Genomic DNA, 22,482 nt, shown 5'->3' on the forward strand with positions numbered 1-22,482 from the left:
TAAAAAACATGAAAAATGTATGTGTCAAAAAGCTCGATTGCAAAACACATCCTTTGGTTGAATACTAAGGAAAGAGCCGAGAGGTTTCAAGTTATTTGGTGACAATCAAATCGTTAATGAATAGTCTGTTGTTAACCCCTCTCCTCGTTTTTCTACACCGGCCTGAACACCACCGAAAGATTGATCTCTGTTTAAACGCGGCCATAACTTACATTTGTTTTCGAATTATGCTTTATTTACGGAAAATATCAACTTGCTACAAATACAGAAACACAGAGTGATTACAATGAAACATAAAGGTATCTTTATGAAGGTATTTAAGACTTTTGTGAATCAACGAATCAGGCTATAGTCACGGAAAACATAGCCGACCCTCTCACGAGTATCCCCGGTTAATACGTCACGTTTACAGATGACCGGAAGTGCCCGGTGTTTTAACTTTCAAGACTTCACCATAGATATAATAGGACTAGATCGCTGACGAGTGTGACGTAATATAAGACTTATTAAGACGGCAGCGTGACATTCATGATAAATCCAAGATGGCGCTTGAACCGGGCAAAAAACTTAGGGCTACTATTAGGCAATTGCTGTTTTTTGCAGTTTACCCTTTCAGTGTTTTCAAACTCTCCAATCAAGTTTTATTGGAAACAAAGCGTTATTAATAATGTTTTGAAGCCATATTGGACAATTCTTATTGGAATACGTGCGAAAATATCGCTTATGAAGTGTTGTGTAAATTGGTCGTTTGGTTGTCTCGAGGCGTTTGTACCAAAATAAACGGATTTCGTCTGCTTTAGCTCCCATACTGGTTCGTCCACGTTGAAATACATCATATTGAATCCATACAAAAGATGGGAAAATTAATCTTCATATTTTTACATAAATTTCACTTCAAGATGCTATTCGTTCTTTCAATCTTCAAATATGTTTTGACATAACAGACAGAGTCTTAATCGTTTCAAAAGGATGAGTTTTGTCAGCTTTGCCCGCTTAGATGGAGCTCATTTACGAACGATCCTCTCGGAGTACACTTTGGAAAACTGGTGCACAAATATTTTACTGTACATGTATGCTATTTTTTTGATAAGGATGGTGATATGGTCATCGCAAAAGCTCTCATCTAGTGCATGAGTTTCCTTAGAATGCTGCAATAGCGATTAACATACATTTGGCTTAGTTTCTTGCAGGACATCTCGTTGCATAACTTGGATTGTTTTTCTCATGACTCCACTTGTTGACCATTTTGCGAAGGGCTTTATCTGCTGCTTTTACTACCAATGAGGAGGATGGACTTGTAAGCTTGCCATAGGTCTTGAAAGATGTTAAGCTTGACTTTGAACCTTCATGACAGTGAGTGGTCAGGTATGAGAGGTTGGTCATCATTCTCTATGGTTAAAACAGTTGCACATTCAGCACTTGATGCAACTTGTAATTTTCTTGGCTATGTATCCACTGATATAGGTCAGTACATCATCATGCCAAAGAGTGGAACTGTTTAATAATGCTGTAACTCTCCTATCAACATTTTGTGTCTCTTCAGCTAGCTTGCTTTCACTTACAACAGAGCAGTTGGCAGTTGCTGGGCTGTCATGTATTGAACAAAGAAATATCAGTAGTTTACTTATCTTTGTACGTAAGTGTCATAAAATGAACAAACTGAGCAGTATGATATAATTTTGTCAGAAGTCATTAGTTGCATGTTAATAATGTGATGCAATTTAGACATTTGCAGTTATAAAATTGTATTGCCATTAGAAACAACTGGTATCATAGATGGTGTTGTAGCTCTAGCATAATAAAAACATATACTATAACTAAGTATGATAAGCATAAAAGACACATATATTTTATTCACAGCTATATCTTATAATAATCTCAGCCATAGCCAGCATTTTATTTGCTCATGCTATCTCAATCTTGCTGTTGTCACTCACTGTAAAAACAATAGATTTCTAATGAAATAAGCAATCATGCAGTGAAATTTTCATAGGAAGTGTAAAACATTCATTCTGGATATGCCACCGATGACATCCATATCAAATATTTCATAAGATAATATATAAATTTAATGAACACCTTAGCTCTGGTAAAAATAATTTATACAGAGTATTGTAACAGTATCTTGGGTTATGTGTTTGAATGTTATATGTCAGATTTTGAAATAACCACTGTTAATATAACAAGCTTCTGAACAAAGTTCCTTCTCTTTCGTTGAACCACTTGGCTGTAAGATCTCATCAGTATAGCCAATGCTCTTGGATACAATTACTTGAGATGAGATAAGTTTCCTTCAGTTAAGTTTACTAACTTTAATAGCTTCACTAAGATCTTGTCAGTAGATAATAGTGCTGCAGTGTTATGTACCTCTTTGCTCCTCTTTTCATTCATTCAAAGTTGGATGGCCTTTCTAAACCGTGTTTGAATCTCACATATCTCACATACCAGTACGAGTACAGTGGGGTGCTTTCTCGAATAAGTCTTTTTGTCAAAAATATTCAGATTGATTCCCCAATCTTTCTGTAAATTGTCAATATGACATATTCCGATGCGCAACAAATCAGTATGGGAGTTAAAGCTGAAAAAATCTGTTTCTCTTAGTGGACAAACGACTTGAGACAACCAAACGACCAATTTACACAATATTTCGAAAGCGAAAATTTCACCCGTATTTCAATTATAACTGTCCAATATGGTTTAAAACACTTGAAATAGGATTTGTTTCCAATAAGACTTCATCGGAAGAGTTTGAAAACAATGAGAAGAAGTAAATTGCGAAAAACATCAATTGCCCTATAGTGACTCTATGTTTTTTGCCCGGTTACCACGCCATCTTCTTTTTATCATGGATGTTACGCAATATGGCGGCTCGTCAGCAATCTAGTCCTATTATATCTATGGACTTCATTGATGTCATGTAATATAGCGGATTGTAAAATTTGGATAGTGTTGTGGTTACGGACGAAATTTTGTCCTCAAAAGGTATTGATTTCCTTTTCAATATCAATTGTCAGTTCTTAAATATTTCATTACATTTTGTTCACTTTGTAGCTACTCTGTTGGCGTTTAGTTGACCTTTTAAATTGACAATCAATAGTCACCATGTTTTGAGACAAGCAGATTAACAAAGACTCAGCAGACGGCAAAATATTCTCCTTGCCTGTATTTGTTTGTGTGCTATTCGTACTCTTCCTTTTGTTTTGCTTTGCGGCATCCAATTTGATTAAAACTATACGTTACAGTTTTTCAAAATGACCATTATTGAAATAAATTAAGAAACAAAGACTGACAAGCAATTTGATATTTTGATGTACAACGGTAGCTCTTACCAAGTGTCGTGATTTGATTGCAAATGCTAGTTAACGTTGTGCTTCGGCTTAGATTGGTGATTAACGGAAAAGAAGAAATGCCTTAGAATCAATGACACAAGATTTTACAAGATGTACAAATCACGAGGCGGAATTACCCAACTGGTTTCAATTTTGGCTTCAGCTTTCATTCAAGTTGTATAAATATTGAGTTCACTGGTTCACTGATGTCATGAAATATGGCGGATTGTAAAATTTGGATTGTGTTGTGGTTACGGACGAAATTTTGTCATCAAAAAGATATTGAATTCATTTTCAATATTAATTGTCAGTTCTTAAATATTTCATTGCATTTTTGTTCACCTTGTACTTCGTTTGCGTTAATTTGACCTTTTGAAATTTAAAATAATTGCTCACCATGTTTTGAGACAAAGCCGATTGACAAAGCTTGCAGACGGCAAAATATTCTCCTTGTCTGTATTCGTGTGCTATTCGTATTCTTCCTTTTGTTTTTGCTTTTGCGGCATCCAATTTAATTAAAACTATACGTTACAGTTTTTTTAAATGATCATTATTGAAATAAATTAAGAAACAAAGACTGACAAGCAATTTGATATTTTGATGAAAAATTTTTCGTTTCATATTTCATGTCTTCAAGAAGTGAATCTCAGAATTGAATGTCCAAATTGAAAAAAAACTTTAGATGTGCCTCGACTCTTTTAAAGATACAGATAAATGCGTGTCTTTTGTCTGATTTATATGCACATGATAATTGTATGTTTGACTTCGAAATTATGAGTCGCCTTTATCTGATTTGATTCATGTTGAAAGTTTGAACATGTTTTTTGTCTGGTGGTTAGTGTCTTGTGAAAATTGATTTGTTGTCGAAACTTAAGTCCTTTTATGTTCCAGTCTTAGTGTAGATTGATCTTTTGTATAATTACAATAGCTATAATGCTGTATATAAAATTAAAACCCTTATCACAAGGAATCCAGTGCAGTTTCATTCTGTACTATTCACTATTGTAAAGTATTTTGTGGGATTTGTCTCTTGTTACTCCTGTGTTATGCTATTACACATTCGCTCATCATTAAAGAAGATTGAACATTCAATTATGATATTTTACTTAACAGTAGAACAGTAGAATATTCATTAACTTGAAGGAAGAATCAAGAGCTCCAGTAGACAATGACATTTATTTATACTGCTTAACAATTGGGAATATTCAAGTCGCATTAATGTGCATTCAATTCAAGAAAAGTTTGAATCATTTGGATAAGAAGACATTTAAATAAATAAATGTATATGTTGTGCAACAGATAGTGTGTTGTAACAGGTATAAACTGTTGCACATTTGTCTGTTGCAATCGCGACAGTGTACAAAATATGTATATAAATGTTGTGCTACTATTGTTAACTGCTGCTCTTGATGATAAATATTCTACAGCACTATTGATAAGTCAAAACATGTAATTGAATGTCCCATGTTATTAGATGATGAGCAAATGATATATTTGAAGAAATGTGTTAAATTACTGTTTTCTGGTTATTTGCTAGGACTAAATGTCTGCAAAGCAGAAAAGATGAGAAACACCAATTCAAATTCTATAGAAAGCCGCCAAGTCCATATCATCTCGCACAGCCCATGTTAAGGAAACTTTCATATTGGCAATTCATAGCTTACACAGAAAAATCTTCTATTCACAGGTTTGTGCCTCCTGTTTTTGTGCGGCAAATGGATTATATTATTCGGTGAATTAGGAAAATTGAGAGGAGAATTTTTATACATATACCATATATATTATTTTGCGAAAAGTTATCATTCAAACTGCTGACAGCCTTTGTAACAAATAGAATTCACTTTTTGGTGAATCAAACATGGCAACAGACTCGTGGAAGGTACTTCCTACTGTTTTTTGTTTATGAAAAATTTATTTACATTTCATTTTGCTGTTAATGTTTTCTTACTAATTAGAAATATTCTATAGCGTTTTCTTACTACTCAGAAACATTCTAAAATGTTTTCCTACTAATTAGGAGCATTCTATAATGTTTTCCTAGTAATTATAAACATTCTATAACGTTTTCTTACTACTTAAAAACATTCTATGATGTTTTCTTACTAATTAGAAACATTCTATAATGTTTTCCTACTAGAAACATTCCATAATGTTTTCTAACTAATTAGAAACACTCTATAATGTTTTCCTACTAATTAGAAACATTCTATAATGTTTTCTTACTAATTAGAAACATTCTATAATGTTTTCTTACTAATTAGAAACATTCTATAATGTTTCCTACTAATTAGAAACGTTTTATAATGTTTTCTTACAACTTAGAAACATTCTAGGACGTTTTCTTACTACCTAGAAACATTGTATAATGTTTTCCAACTAATTAGAAACATTCTATAACGTTTGCTTACTACTTAGAAACATTCTATAATGTTTTCTTACTAATTAGAAACATTCTATAATGTTTTCTTACTAAATAGAAACATTCTATAATGTTTTCCTACTAATTAGAAACATTCTATAATGTTTTCTACTAATTAGAAACATTCTATAATGTTTTCTTACTAGTTAAAAGCATTCTATAATGTTATTCTAATAATTAGAAACCTTCTATAATGTTTTCTTACTAATTAGAAACTTTCTATAATGTTTTCTTACAAATTAGAAACATTCTATGACGTTTTCTTACTACTTAGAAACATTGTATAATGTTTTCCAACTAATTAGAATCGTTCTATAACGTTTGATTACTACTTAGAAACATTGTATAATGTTTTCCAACTAATTAGAAACATTCTATAACGTTTGATTACTACTTAGAAACATTCTATAATGTTTTTTTACTACTTAGAAACATTCCATGCGAACAAATGGGTCTCAGGACTAAGGTATCCGTGACCATTACCTTTCAAATGGTGTTCATGTAAGACACAGGGAAACAGGTGTCATTAAAAACTTTGTGTAGTTATTTTACAATTCAAAGTCAGTTTAGTATGGAGTTTTATGCACTGGTCAGGACCCAAATTTCTGCAAAAATGCTTCTCGACTTTTTGAAAGTTTTTCATGGATTATTATGTGACATTGACAAATGCAAGTTTGCTGCAGATTCTGCTGTTTTACAAAGGTGTTTATTTTGTAAGTAAGTTTCCTGCAGAATAAAAATAAGATGTACATTGAAGAAGTAAAATTTATCTATGACCAAAATCTTGTTTCTTAATATACGAAAATATGTCACTTTGTTCATCTAAAAGTGTATTTGCATGATATCTAAAAGTTTGCCAAAAATGTTTTTGATTTCAATAGCCCTTGTAGAGGAAGCTATGACCGTTTTGCACTGTTTGGTGTCTTATTTTTGTTCTGGTCAATTTGAAAAGCTTTCTATTGAAACTTGCATTCAGACTGTTTCCCAGTAATCTATGTTTTAAAATAATTCTAATGATATCAAGTCCCATTATTGGACATAGGAACTTTAATCCAACATGACAGATATTGTATCAATTTTGACTTAAGATGGTGAAAATACCTTCAACTGAAATTTGCGTGCCCATTTGTGTAATATTAATTTGCACCCTGTTTGAGGACATTAAACCACATTTGAATTCATTCAACCACATTTGTATACATTCATCTAAATTTGAATACATTCATCTACTTTTGTGTACATTCAATTACATTTGAATACATTCATCTACATTTGAATACATTTAACCACATTTGAATACATTCATGTACATTTGAATACATTCATCTATATTTGACTGTATTGAACTACATTTGACAGGCAATGAGTGCTTTCACATCAACATGTGTATTAATGACATCTTCCATAATGTTATTGATATGTATTCCCTAAGTTCATTTCCTCTAAAAGCACATTCAGTCTTTCTTCTATAACATTTAGTATGTTTTTTTTGCAGCAAAGTTATGGCTTTATTGAGTGTGCTGAACAGGATCTTCGAGTGTTCTTTCATTACAGTCAGTACAAAGGACATTCAAGTGAACTGGAACTTGGTGGTTTGTAAATTTTGCTTATTTCCACCCATCAATGACTTTTATATTTCTTGTTATGTGTGCAACTACACCATTAGTATTAAATTGCTTTTTTGAAATGTTGATACAATATTATTCAAGTTTTAGGCTTGTTGCCTTTCTGCTATTTAATAAGGGGAACAAGCTCTTTTTGTGGGCTTATCCAGTTATTCAGAGCATTTGTTTCATCAGTCATTATTTGAAAAGCCTTCTTTGTCATGTAATTCATTGGGTTTCCTCATATGACTTTTCACTCTCTACCACAATCAGTGGTGGACACTTTACGACATATTGGGAGAGGGAAGCTCATCCTCAAGGAATGAGATTTCTATGGAGATTCCAGGGCTTGCCTTTGTTGGTATACTTTTAAAATTTGATCTCCACCATCTGAATCCCACCACAGTTCATGTTATCAACACGCGGCATTCACGTGCCTTCACGATGTTGTATGAGGGTGTTCTTTGCTATTCCAACTTGCACTGGTCTTTTTAATGTGAATGTGATGGGTATTCTGAAGGACTCTGTCCGCAAAAAAAGTGTGTCCAAAAGTTACTGTTAGTTATAAAACAACTTTTCAAACTCATGTATAGTCTTTGTTTTATTGTGGGTAGAATGAAACAGAACTTTTGTTTATTTACCTAGTCAGAACAAACCACTGATCATTGACTTGTTGGGAATTTCACACTGTAATCTTTCACCCATCCGTCCCACGCCGCCTATCCCATTGTCTCTACTGCTACTGCAAAGGCCACTGCTCAGGGCTATAATCTGAAGTGTAAAAAACATTTCAATTGATATTGATAGTTGATTAAATCTTTTTTTTGTTTAGACAGTGAGGAGTTTGAAGTGACATCAGATTCTCGTAAGGGTAAACCAATTGCAAGTCGAGTGGTGAAATTGGAACAAGGCTCAGTTACATTTGAAGCAAGTGACCTTGACACCTTGTGTACTTTTGACGCTTGGCATGTATGTACGTTCATCCTGGTTTGGTTTACAAAGTTTTACGAGAAATTGAGAAATCGTCTTTTGGTGAATCGTCCACTATGTTTCCATTGTAGGAAAAGAGCGAGGACAGAGTTATTGGTAAAGTGGAAGTTGAGGCGAGGTTGTCGAGAAACAGCTACCCCAAACAGGTGATTTTCATCGTGATCAATTAGCTGGGAAAATGTAATAGTGAATGGCGAAGCAAACGCGTTAATTAAGGGATGGGAGGGTGGGTAGATAACAAATTCATCTATGCACGTCTTTATGCGTAACACAATTGAACTCAATACGGCAGGACATGCATATGTGGAATATATATGGATGTTCACCTCCCCAGTTATCGTAATTGCTACAACACTATTCATTATGCAAATTGCCTTAAAATTACTCGTTGTTAATGGTCGTGTATGAATTTTTTGAGTTGTGTATGGCTGTTGTTTTATTGTACTTTGAATGTTTGTGATGTCGTTTTTGAAGAAAGTTTCATCATTATTTTTTAGCAGTTATTTCGCAATGGCGAGTCCGATGTGGTCGCGTTAGTTATAAGTGAACGGAGTAAGTACTGTTTGAACTTCTTCCATTTTTATGCATTCGTTGCTAACTTTTATACCTAAGTCAATTTTTGGGGTGGGGTTTAGAGACAAGAATTAATGTAAAATATAAAAAGTATCAAACTTTTTACTCAACATCTTCTATAGAACATTTATCTATTGGGCAAAAAATACAGAACACACCAGTGGGCAAAATAGTTGCTTTGGGCAAAAATCTCAAAATTGACACAGGCAAGAAAGTTAGTGACGTGACGATAAGGGAAAGTGTAGATTACTGCCTGCAAATTATTGACATTTACTTCATCTTTTTTAAAACAGGTTTTCGCCCTTATTTCCTTCTTTGGTTTTGATCATTTCCCTCACACCATAGAAAGCTTGTTATGAATATTTGCCGTATTAAATTAATTTTTAGGCTTTTGACATGCATACCTACATAAACATTCACTACCCTCCCCACCTCCACAATTATCAGAGGCTATTATAGCGCCACTGTATTCTCGCCTTTGATAAGTAAAAATATAGTGCAATATGGGATTAGGATTAGATCAGATGAGATGAATTTAAGATCATTGCATGATACATGTATGCACTGTCAGGGTGGAGTTTAAGATCATTGCACGATACAGCTATGCACTGTCAGGGGTGGAATTTAAGATAATTGCAATATACAGGTCTGCATGGTCAGGGGGTAGAGTTTAAGATCATTGCATAATACAGGTCTGCTGTAGGGGTGGAGTTTAAAATGAATGTATAATACAGGTTTGCACTGTCAGGGGGTGGAGTTTAAGATCATTGCATAATACAGGTCTGCACGGTCAGGGGGAGGATTTTTATGATTCGAACCGTTGCTCTTTTTTTTCAGGAATTGTTTTTTCTTCCATATCATCAAGCTGATGTTTTATCAAAGTCTCACATCTACAAAGGTGATACTGTGTCTTTTTACATCATGGAAACAAAAGGTATTCTATTCTTTGCTATAGCGTCAGCAGCGCTCTAGATTGTATCACGTGCTTCATCGCGTGCATTACATTATGGTTAAGCAATGAGTGCGCAGTCACAGAATAGATACATACAGAACCGCCACTCAGCGAAAAATCTGTCCCCTACGTACCCAGTTCTTAAGTGCATCTTTTTGCGTCCGCCATTAATCCAGCCAGATAAACTGGTCAGAATGTATATAGATTAATGTTATGAAAAGTTGTTTTTCGAAAATTTGACGAATTTAAATTCACTTATGGACAAAATTTTTAATGCCATCGGATAGGATACCAAGCATATGAAGTGAGAAACAGTTTTTGTTGTAAAATACGTTCTTCAAATATAATTTTACGGGTTTTATAGTTTCTTGCCTTGAACTGTATGCGAGATCCATGTTTAGAACGTCTCTTATATTGAACGGCAGTTGCCCAAAATTTATAATTTAGGACAAAAGTAATAAATATATTTAGTGTGATTCCATTTCTGTATTTTCTAGTAAAGAGTTTCCTATTAGAATGGTCGGATAGAAGCGATAAAACGACCTACTGTGCGTAAAGAACGTTCTTCAGATGAAGACGTTATTGGTATAAAATTTGGACTAAACTAATTTATATTTGATTCTTGAATCGGAGTTTTTTTGCAACGTAGCTTGTCTGCATAATTGTAATTGAAAGTTTTTATTTGTAATTGTATATTGAGTTCCTGTGGCTATCATGTCTGTCAAATTTGTATTAACTTGCAAATAAAGATGTTTTTTGTTGTCTTATTTTTAATAAACAATATATGAAATTACAATTTTTTAAAGAATGAAGTTATTGATAAATTGTTACAATTAAATTAACAACTTTACCATTATGTCAAACATATTGTCAAGCACCTACAGCTTACCTCTTTGGTTAAACTTCACTTGTGAGTTGTGATCAACAATTGTATGTGAAAAATGATTAGAATTATGTTTGATTCACCGCATTGATCAACCAGCAGAGAGAAATTATTGCAACAAAGGGCTTGAAAATTTAATTTTTGCTAAAATCCATAAACTTCATTCAGTAAATTAAAATTTTTATTGTAAGTAATCATGTCACAAACAGAACTTATTCTGACAAAAACCAGTTATAGTTACTCTTAATGCCGTTATTTAAATCGTAATACTTTACACAGTAAAATGTTTACCAAAAGGTGAAACACAGATACACCAGAAAACTTTTTAAAACATTTGACAGGGAAACTGCTAAGCCAACACCAATCCAATTCACAAAGCATTCAGGGCTTGTTCACTTCTCACATCATCAATAAGCATTCATGTCAAATATATAAATAATCTCCTGATTGAATTTAAAAACAGAAATAACAAAGTTAAGTCATGAGGATCATATGGCATATGTTTTACAAATTGCTATTCAAGCACTTTATTGGTGGAGGCCAACATGCTGCTGCTGTTCCAACTTGCTCAAAAAGTCATTCAAGCTTCACGAGTCACAACTGTGATGAATACAAAATATTTTGGCATCAGATGACTTTCATAGTGGCCATGCAGCATCGCTTCTGATAGTTTAAAACACCTGGGTGACAATTTTGGTGATTCGAATGTCCTGCCAAACGTTGTTTGCAATATATAAACTTAACTGGAGGATAATTTGATTTGTCACTTGTTTCAGCCACGACCGAGATTTCAAATGTTAGAACAAATGTCTTCAAGATTCTCTGCAGAATTCTTATATGATAAAATTAAAACTGACGACAAACCATATACCGAGTACGCATCTCGTCAGATACATATCTACTTTGTAAATATTCCGAATAAACCTTCATTTATCAAAACGGACGTCGAATTAATGATAAATTGTTGAGAGCTTAATGTGTTAACTGTATCCACACAAAAAAATATCAAAAAATGGCCAATCTAAAAAATATTTGGGTTTATTTGCCAAAACCCATCCGTAGAACTATATATTATATACGATCTGGCTGCATTTATCTGGCTGGACATGGCCGCCGTGTAAAGTTGCCGGATGCTGGGAACGAACATCAAAGGTTCCGACATCGAGTGGCGGTTCTGTATGTATCTATTCTGTGGCGCAGTCTTAAGAATGTTCTTTCTATTTTGGTGAAGTCTTTCTCCTTATTTCTACGTTTTGATATGCTACCTTACACAGGAAAACGCTTTGGTTAACGCTATAACATGAACGTTTATTATTTACACGAACCATGTCAATTACGAGCCATGTCCAAATTGTTGTTTGTTTGATGCACTGCTACAGTTCATAAAACTCTAAAATGGACAATGCTGTGCCGTGGAGTTATGCTGCTCGAAGCTTCGCCTCCTGTTTACGTTCAAGGAATTGTGTGCTCGCTCAAGGAATCGTTGGCTTCATCGACAGGGCTGATAAAGTGAACGAGGTTTGTGTTTGGGCCGTTATAGTTGCTAACTGTAGATCAATATTGATAATTTATTGTTCAATACAAATGAGTTCTATCAGTTATTTCACTTATGTATACGATTTGATCATTTGTAATTTATTTTACGATGACTTCTGATTGGCATTTTACGTAGGATTAAATTTTCGGTCTGCAAACGATTCACGTGACTCAACTGACGTATTTTGTGATAGCTGACGACAGCAACAAGTTTATGTTTGGAAATTCGTAAAATTTGTTTGTAAAACTTTGTAATTATTACGACGCTACATCTCCGTACGCACAAACATGTAACATTCGTAAAGTTTGTTTTGTAAAACTTGCCAATTATTACGACTACATCTACGTATGCACAAACATGTAACATTCGTAAAATTTGTTTTGTAAAACTTGGAATTATTACGGCTACATCTACGTATGCACAAAGATGTAACATTCGTAAAATTTGTTTGTAAAACTTTGGCCAATTATTACGACCTACATCTACGTACGTACAAACATGTAACATTCGTAAAGTTTGTTTGTAAAAACTTGGCCAATCATTACGACGCTACATCTACGTACGCACAAACATGTAACATTCGTAAAGTTTGTTTGTAAAAACTTGGCCAATTATTACGACGCTACATCTACGTACGTACAAACATGTAACATTCGTAAAATTTGTTTGTAAAAACTTGGCCAATTATTACGAAGCTACATCTACGTATGCACAAAGATGTAACATTCGTAAAGTTTGCTTTGTAAAAACTTAGCCAATTATTACGACGCTACATCTACGTATGCACAAACATGTAACATTCGTAAAATTTGTTTTGTAAAAACTTGGCCAATTATTACGGCGCTACATCTACGTACGCACAAACATGTAACATTCGTAAAGTTTGTTTGTAAAAACTTGGCCAATTATTACGACGCTACATCTACGTACGCACCAACATGTAACATTCGTAAAGTTTGTTTGTAAAAACTTGGCCAATTATTACGACGCTACATCTACGTAAGCACAAACATGTAATATTCGTAAAATTTGTTTGTAAAAACTTGGCCATTTATTACGACGCTACATCTCCGTACGCACCAACATGTAATAATGCTCCCGGGCTTAAACCTTTCGCTTGATCAAGGTGAAAATTAAAGACTTGCCTTTTCCTCCTTGTTAAGTCTCGCATTTTACTTAGATAAATCGAGAAAGGTTCTTAGAAACAAAGAAAATATTTCTGTATATCTTATTGCAATTCGCGCAGAAAGTCTACTGAAGTTTTATACTATATTTTTCTTTTAAATATTTTTCCACTACAGTGAATTTCTTGGGGATATTGGTGATTTGTTGATAGGAGATGATGTCCAGTTTGTTGTACAAAATAGATATGTACGTTAGTTATGTATTATGTAGCCATTGCTCAATGTTGGACATTCTCTACCCCCTCCCCCCGTCTGTTTTTATGTCAATCACATGCTCACAGGGTAAAAGTTGCAGTCTCAGTGGGCGTCTACCAGAAGTTACAGTGAAGTTTGATGATGTTAGCAAAGACACATTTCAAGGCACCATCGAGAAAGTACATTGTCGGACAAAAGACAGGAACCGTTAAATGGTGTGATATTGTACAACACAAGCGATGGTAGTTCACAGCTGCCATATTGGGAGAAAGATGTCTTGGGGGAGTTCACCGTCTTGACTGGGGATGTTGTTGGTTTTAAAATTGCTACAGGTAAATATGGTTTGTTGTAACTGTTGGTATTATTTCAACATGTGCAAGATCAATGAGAGATGATTTTGTTGATCTAGGGGAAGAATAGTTTAAAACTTATTTAGTTATCTAGTATATATAGATGAAGTTACGATCGATAAACCAGGCGGGAATCGTTCAAAATATAAATATTAAATTACTAAGTTAGTTTAGTTTAGGTTTCTTCTGTAGTAACACTGCATCAATAAGAGCTTATCCTTACTGGATCTTTAGGAAGAAGAGTTTAGAACGGATAGAGATATCTAACATAAATAAAATTGGTTTAGTTTAGGTTTGTTTCATTGGTAGCACTGGATCAACAAGATATGATCTTAACAGGATCATAAGAAAGAAATGTTTAGGACTGATAGAGATATTTAGTAAAAATAAAGTTAATTTAGTTTAGGTTTCCTTGAGTAGTAACACTGGATCAATAAGATATGATCTTTACTGGATCATTAGAAAGAAAAGTTTAGAACTGATAGAGATATAGTCTAAAGAAAGTTAGTTTAGTTTAGGTCTCTTTCTGTAGTAACACTGGATCAATAGTGATGATCTTTACAGTAAGAACTGTTCAGAACTGATAGAGATATCTAGTATAAATAAAGTTAGATCAGTTTAAGTTCATTAAATGTTCTGGTGTCTGGCTTAACGTGGATGTCTGAACATTTGAAGAAAATACCAAACGTGTTTGTACCTTACAGAATAACCAAGCTTTCAAACTGTAGTTTTCCTTTGAGTGTTTCCAGTTGGACATAGCAAAATGTCCATACAATGAAAAGAAATTAACAATTTTTCCCGTGATATCTGGAATATAAAGCATACTTCCATCTTTTAGCCACTCAGTCAAGCGATACATTTCTCTTCTTTTCGTGCAGATCGGCGTGATTCTTTAAAGAAGAGCAACGGAAATTAATCTCATCAAAGGAAGTGGGCAGCAATGGATGCAATGTCAGAGAAAGAGTAAGTTTTAATTTTCATTTACATGTGCTAGTGTTTGACTGCGTCGTTGAGGAAGCCATTTCTCCAAGTTTTGCGGGAAATTGTTTAGATTTATCACTGTGATGGCAAATGTTAATTGCTTGGAGTTTTGTTTGAACTTTTCCCTCCTCATCTATGAGTATTTTATCCCCCGTCACGAAATTTAACCCCCTCAAACTGTACCTCCTAAAAGTTATACTTGCTCTCGAAGCATTCAAAATTTCACAATGTATCGTTGAATATAAAGGTTTATCCAAGTATTTTACTGTCTTCAATCTCTCATATTTTGTTGGGAGATGTTTTATTTTCGACAACGCTAACATTGTGCTCCATGGGCATTGGCATTGGCATTTTATTTTATGAATGTCGATGTATAACTATAGTGCACAGAATCGGCCTGAATTCGTTTCCTTCTTAAAGATCTATGTAGACATTGTTCGTGGTGTAATGTGATTAAATACATGATTTTTTGTTCCTTGTTAGGGTTTGTTTCGTCTTTCAAAGACAGCTATGGCCTCATTCAGTGTTGTGATAGGGATACAAGATTATTCTTTCATTTCAGCGAGTTAATTGATGCGGTGAGTTTTGTTGTAATGGCAATCGTAAGCAAAAAATCTTTCAAATCAAGCTCTTCTAACCACGTTAGAACAGCGTTTGCTACGTAAAGCTCGATATGTGCCAGTGAAAGTATGTCAAGATAAATGTAGCTTTGCTGATGTTAGTTTAAAGTATCGTTAAATGTTTAAAGATGAAGATCGTCCAGGTTTAGTGAAGGTCTGAGAAGTTCTGTTGGTGTTGGTGTTGACTGTCATCAATTAACCAGAGTATCGACAACCTTCGCTGTACGCTTCACTCTTAAGATGACTACCGCTTAGGTTGTCGAAACATCAGTCAACATCAACAACAACAATCCTTCTCAAGATTTCCATAACGTAGACGATCTACATCTACACACATGCAATGGTACTCCTGACTTCAAATAATTTACTTTAAAGCCTTAGTTAGTGCATGATCGTCTCAAAATTATTGCTTGTCGTGAATCAGTTGCTGTTTTGTTTTCCATAGGAACAAGAAATCAATTTTTCCGATGAAGTGGAGTCAGTGTCGTCGAGGCTCGTGAAAAAAAGATGCATTTTGAGATTTTTTGTCGACTGACTGATTTCTACAGCTTTAAAACGCGTTTACAGGATCACGTGTCCGGAAGGCTGAATGCGATTCGTGTGAGAATCTTACCACGTGGAAACATAACTCTCCAGGTATAGTCATCATAGTGTGTCAACCAATCATATAATCACCATAGTGTATCAACCAATCATATAGTCACCATGTGTATCAACCAATCATATAGTCACCATAATGTATCAATTATATATAGTCACTCTAGTGTATCAACCAATCATATAGTCCCCTAGTGTATCAACCAATCATATAGTCACCCTAGTGTATCAACCAATCATCCTTATAGTCACCATAGTGTATCACCCAATCATATAGTCACCATAATGTATCAACCAATCATATAGCACTAGTGTATCAACCAATCATATAGTCACCATAGTGTATCAACCAATCATATAATCACCATAATATCAACAATCATATAGTCACTCTAGTGTATCAACCAATCATATAGTCACTAGTGTATCAACCAATCATATAGTCACCTAGTGTATCAACCAATCATATAGTCACCTAGTGTATAAAAATCATATTGTATATTGTACCAACCAATCATATTAAATTACTGCTTGAATGTTTCCGTGGTACAATTATACCATACCCTGCCATAAAGACATTGCCTTGGTTAGGACTGGGTTTTGTGCTGGTCAAGGTTAGCTTGCATATTGTACAAGTAAATGGCAGGATATTTTATAGTAATTCCTTACTTGCAGTATTGCAGTAAAATAGCCGTTGTATTCATACTATTGTGTACACAAAGGATTGCTGAAGGATAAAGTTGTTGTTTTGCAATTTCGATATTTTTTTGAGGATTACATGGGGATATGTAGTGCTGCGTTCCATATTTGATCGTGTTTTATACGGTTTTCGTTTCAGCCGTCAATTGATGAGTGGTACGTTGGTGTGATTGAACGTAAGTCAATGACATGGATAGGAAGAAGTCAAGAAAAGGCGAACGTGAGAGGTTTGTTTTAACATTATTTTCTCACAGTTTTCTTTTAATAACATCTCGGAAAGTGGGACAACTCAAAATGAAACATAAGGATACTACCTTATGAAGAGGCTTGACTGGAGAATATAAAGACGCGAGTACATCACTCCTGATGAAGACACCAGACAGGAGTATATAAGGACTCAAGTTTCACCATCAGATCACTCCTGATGAAAACATTAGACTGGGTATATTGGGACTCAAGTGTTAATATTAGATCACTTCTGTAGAAGACACTATACTGGGTATATAGGGACTCGAGTTTTAGTATTAGATCCTCCTGATGAAGACACTAGACTGGAGTATATAGTCAAATTTCAACATCAGGTCACGATGAAGAACAAGATTGGAGTATACAATGAGTATATAATGTTTTAAAATCAAAAGTGAGTGCTTAGTAATAGCTCGTTGTTTTTTTCAAAACAGAAACAGTGAATGTGGTTTGATTTCTTGTTTTGTGGATGACGAGAATGTGACCTTGCCCTTTTTTGCTTCAAACCGAATCGGATCTTCGTAGCGTTCCCAAGTTTAGCGATTGGAGATGTCTACCATTTGCAGTTGGAAAAACGAATGTCCACCTTAATTTGGCCTTTTATCAAACAGGTCTCTAGTTTCCTTAGGAACATAATTCCAGAGTTATGCTCCCTCCTACATGTAACTTTTTTGTACGATATTTGTACGCGCGGTGGTGGTAGACAATAAGTATTTGAAATGTTCCGAAGTTTGTAGTTTTTCACCTCATTCTTATATGTAAAGAGATCATTGAGTAGTTTTTGTCTCCATTTCTTTGAATAATGTAAACACGACTTCTGATTTTGTTTTTATTGTTTTTACGTCTCAGTTTAGTGGCTTCCATCTAAAATGCAACAGGTGATCTATGTCGTTTCTCATGTTTAAAATCATCCTGTGTTTTGTAGCCTTTTTAATTGCGATGTTGAACTATACATGTGGTTGACATGCTTTAACTACTTTTGGAAATGTTTACATTGTGTTTTTAGCCTTTTTGATTGCGTCGTTGAACTTTACATGCAGTTGACATGCTTTAGCTACTTTTGGGAATGTTTACTGTGTTTTGTAGCCTTTTTGATTGCGTCGTTGAACTTTACATGCAGTTGACATGCTTTAGCTACATTTGGGATTGTTTACATTGTGTTTTAGCCTTTTGATTGCGTCGTTGAACTTTACATGCAGTTGACATGCTTTAGCTACTTTGGAATGTTTACACTGTGTTTTGTAGCCTTTTGATGCGTCGTTGAACTTTACATGCAGTTGACATGCTTTAGCTACTTTTGAGATGTTTTACACTGTGTTTTGTAGCCTTTTGATTGCGTCGTTGAACTTTACATGTGGTTGACATGCTTTAACTACTTTGGAAATGCTTACACTGTGTTTTGTAGCCTTTTAATTGCGTCTTTGAACTTTCCATGCAGCTGACATGCTTTAGCTACATTTGTTAATGTTTCCAGTGTGTTCTTAGCATTTTGAATGATTTTCATTCTTGCTAGTTCATTTCGTGCTTCAAAAATGTCCAATTGTCATTGCTCTGCACAATGATTGATGTTCACTCTTTAGGAAATTTAAATCGCTACGGTATTGCTGTTATTAGATAAGATACTTACGGTTCCTTTCATAGCTGGCTTGATTCCAACTGGAATTTAACCTTATTTAATAAAGCATGCAAAATCAGTTGTATTCCTCCAATACTACTTGTGCTCTTTTCTTTCTCTTTCTTCAGAAAACGATATTTAATTTTGCGATTTTTGGTGAATGGAGATTGCATCATTGCTCTCTATCAAATCAAACCAGTTCTAATGTTGTAATGCATTTCAACAAAATCCTTTTCTATTTAAGGTCATGTTTGTGATAATCCTCTATTGAAAATGCAGAAAATTCCAGATTCTTGGTTTATGGCTGTCCCAAAGAGTCGCAGTGCTGCTAAAGCAAGAATATCCAGTGGTAGTTCATTTTGTGCTTCTGCTGCAGATGTCAATCGTTATCTTCAACTGAATTTCCCAAGTCTTTATACAGTTAACGTTATCGCAATCTTTGGAGACAGTTCAAGTTCAAGCTTTATAACTGAATATCACTTGCTTACAAACATTGACGGTGTTAACTGGAACTCTGAAAAATCACAAAAGGTAATTTTAAGAAATTTAAAGATAGGGATTAACTCATAAACCAAGTTAATTTTGCTGTTTATATAGATGTTTGTATAGGTGTTGTTTGTCTTGGTTATTGTAGTTCTGTGAAAGAGCAATAAATGTCACTGTCAATATTAAATATGAGATTTGTGGGTTTAAGGAGATATTAAGGCAAGACATAAACTACTCTCCTCTGGACTACGTTAACAAAACCTGGCTTTCTCTAACCTTGCTCTATAATGCAAATAATTTTTTTCTTGGTTAATTTCAGATTTATCAAGGAAACAAAAATGGTTACAATGATGCAGCTATAGAAAAGTTCTCTGATGGCATAAAATCCAAAGTTTTACGAATCTTTCCATTGAAGTTTGTTGGTAGACCATGTTTGAATTGAAATTTGTGGTGGAGGTAAGAAATGAAAAGTTATGCAGGTGAAGTTTTCTCTGTAAGGACTAAATTACTCATTACAAAAACTTGCTTGCTCTGAGAATTAATTAAACACGTCTCAATTGACAAAATTTAACAGATTTTGCATGAAGACTGTAGCGTTAGTTGCTTTCTCCTTTGAAATAACTTAATTTAAAAGACTTTTCAACAGTTAAGTTAAACATTTGTTATTGGCGAAAACAGAAATAATTAGAACACTGATTTAGTATAAGGGCTACATGTATGATTCATTTTGTAGTTTTTCTTTTATCACAGACTTACTCCCAGACAAACCAACAGATCTTATTGCAACTAAAGTTGCATCGACGTACCTCGAGATATCATGGAAACATCCCCAAAAATCTGGTGTTAAACTTGGTACAAACATCTCGAATCCTCTGACAAGATATCGATTGATTTTGTTGAATGATACTGTCATTGTTTTTAATAAAACTTGGGAGAAGGCTGACATTAAACCATACAACATAATGAATCTTGTCCCTTACACAACGTATGTCGTTAATGGAACCGCTGGCAACTCTGCAGGCTTTGGTAGATCAACTACAGCAAAATTTAGAACTGCTGAAGATGGTGAGTTCATATCAGTTTTTGTTCATTCATTTTTGATGTTATTGCATTGACATGGTGTTATTGTTGCGGACTAATTTTGAAAACTAAAATTATTTGCTTGTCGACAATTGTGTCAATCATGTTTTTCTTTTGTTGTGTTTTAACTTTTTACTGTTTTACATAAATCTTTAAAATATTTGTATTTTATTTTATGTTCATTTCCCGAAGGTCTTCCTTTAAATGTTAAAATTGTCGCCATCAGCAGTTCATCGTTATCAGTCACGTGGCAACCACCTGATAAGAACAATAGAAATGGAAAGATCAGTTATACTGTTTATTACACAATTAGAGGATAAAACGTATTCAATGAACTATACCACCAAGGAACAGCGTTTGGAAATAAACTATTTAAAAGCAGAAACAAAGTATTATGTTGGTGTTTTAGCGTGTGCAAAAGTGGAATATGGAATTTACAGCAATAATACATGGGTACTTACAAATGGATGTAAGTTATATATCGTTTATGTAAAGATGAAATTAAACAGATAAAGTTATTCGAGTGTCAATTTTAGTTGCACCTGAACTGCAAACGAACCAAATTGGAAATACATTGACTTATTTATTGCAAAATCCAACTTTGGAATTTCGGTTTGTATTTTAGTGTAAATTATTACAAGCTGCATGGAACTTAAAAGTATTTTTTGAGTTTTTTCGAGTTATAGGCTAAGTATGGGACAGTTGGTTACATGAAGGATTAGGAAGTCTAAATATCTGTCTGAGAAAAGCTTTGATGATTGCGGATACATAACATACTTTTCAATCATAGACGAATGCAGAGGTTATGCATGTATTTTTTCAATTTGTTTTGCCTTCCATTTTACAGATATTTCTACGTAGTCGCAATGGAATATGGCAAAGAAGAGAGTCATTGTCTTCTAACTTCAAAACATTGACTTAGTGACTTATTCTGAGGCCATGTCCTCCGTACAACCAATCTTATATTGCCGCTGTAATGTCTCACAGAAATTTTAAGTCCGAGTTCATGCGGTGATAGCGAAAACACAAGCCTAGCAAAAGACAAAAAAACTGCGATCTATTATTATGATGGCCCAATGAAGCATGGCACTAACTACAGAATATATCAGCGTATCTTTATTAATGATCAGGTGAGATCATTTCAAAACCTTTTATCTGCATTGTTAACAACATTTTTTACTTAAATATAAATCTTTATTATTTTTAGGGTGATTATTATTCCACTGATTGGAGTCCGGTGGCAGCAATTGCTCAAAAGCAGGTATCTTCAGGTTCGTGTTTGATTTCAAAGTGTAATACTTCAAGATCTTTGCAGAGCTTACTTAAGCCAAATTCCTAAAATATCTTGACAATGAATAGAGATTATGTTTTATGGTACAGAAGAAGTTATATATAACCACTGACTCGGGGATTTTGTATATCTTTACTCTAATTCTTTGCGTTCAAAACCTAAAGTATACCATATATAAATAGTGAATGGTTAAGCCATTTAGGATTAATTAGGACTACACGAACTTGAATTCAAAATCTTTCGAAAACTTCCAATTCACTTGTATAAAATTTCATGTAATTTCAAATTTCATCCAACGTTTACAATTTACAAATGCTGTGTAACAAACTACACGTAACGTGAGATAAAGAACACGTTATTTTTAACTAAGAACACGTACTCTGTAAAAGCAAAAGTATATTATGAAAAAGCAACATGTAGTTTGTTAAACATTTACACGTTATGTGTGACTATAATAACACGTAATGTATAATAAAACACCAAGTGCAAAGTGTAAAAACTGCAGGGTTGTGAACAAAAAAATGGTTCCAATAGGAAAGGATCTTTTGCGTTTATAACTTTTCAAATTTGCAGAGATGTGTAAAAATAAAAAGAGTGCCTGTTGAAAATATTTGAAAATAATGTTCATGATCGTTGTAATATTGTGAGATTTCTCCCTTTTATTGCTAGTCATGTTACTTATACAGATCATTACTTAATTATAATATACGTAGTATGACGTACGAAATACTAATAGTTTGCTTAATAACTATACTACACCTCTCCCCAAACTAATTAAATATAATTTTTTTGTATTTTGTATCTATAAGTTCGTTTATGAAAATATTAATTGTTTCTTTTATAGCTAAATA

At 33.9% G+C, this 22,482-nt stretch overlaps 1 long non-coding RNA gene across 1 annotated transcript; it reads left to right on the forward strand.

The window, feature by feature from the left end:
• Positions 1-5,159: 5,159 nt before the first annotated feature.
• Positions 5,160-9,836, forward strand: LOC124450306. Its single transcript, XR_006949932.1, has 4 exons — positions 5,160-5,208; positions 6,178-6,287; positions 7,244-7,340; positions 9,753-9,836. It is a non-coding gene; the product is annotated as an uncharacterized LOC124450306 (long non-coding RNA).
• The last annotated feature ends 12,646 nt before the right edge of the window (positions 9,837-22,482 follow it).

This window comes from Xenia sp. Carnegie-2017, unplaced genomic scaffold, assembly GCF_021976095.1.
Source record: "Xenia sp. Carnegie-2017 unplaced genomic scaffold, XeniaSp_v1 HiC_scaffold_24, whole genome shotgun sequence".
Lineage (NCBI taxonomy): Eukaryota > Metazoa > Cnidaria > Anthozoa > Malacalcyonacea > Xeniidae > Xenia > Xenia sp. Carnegie-2017.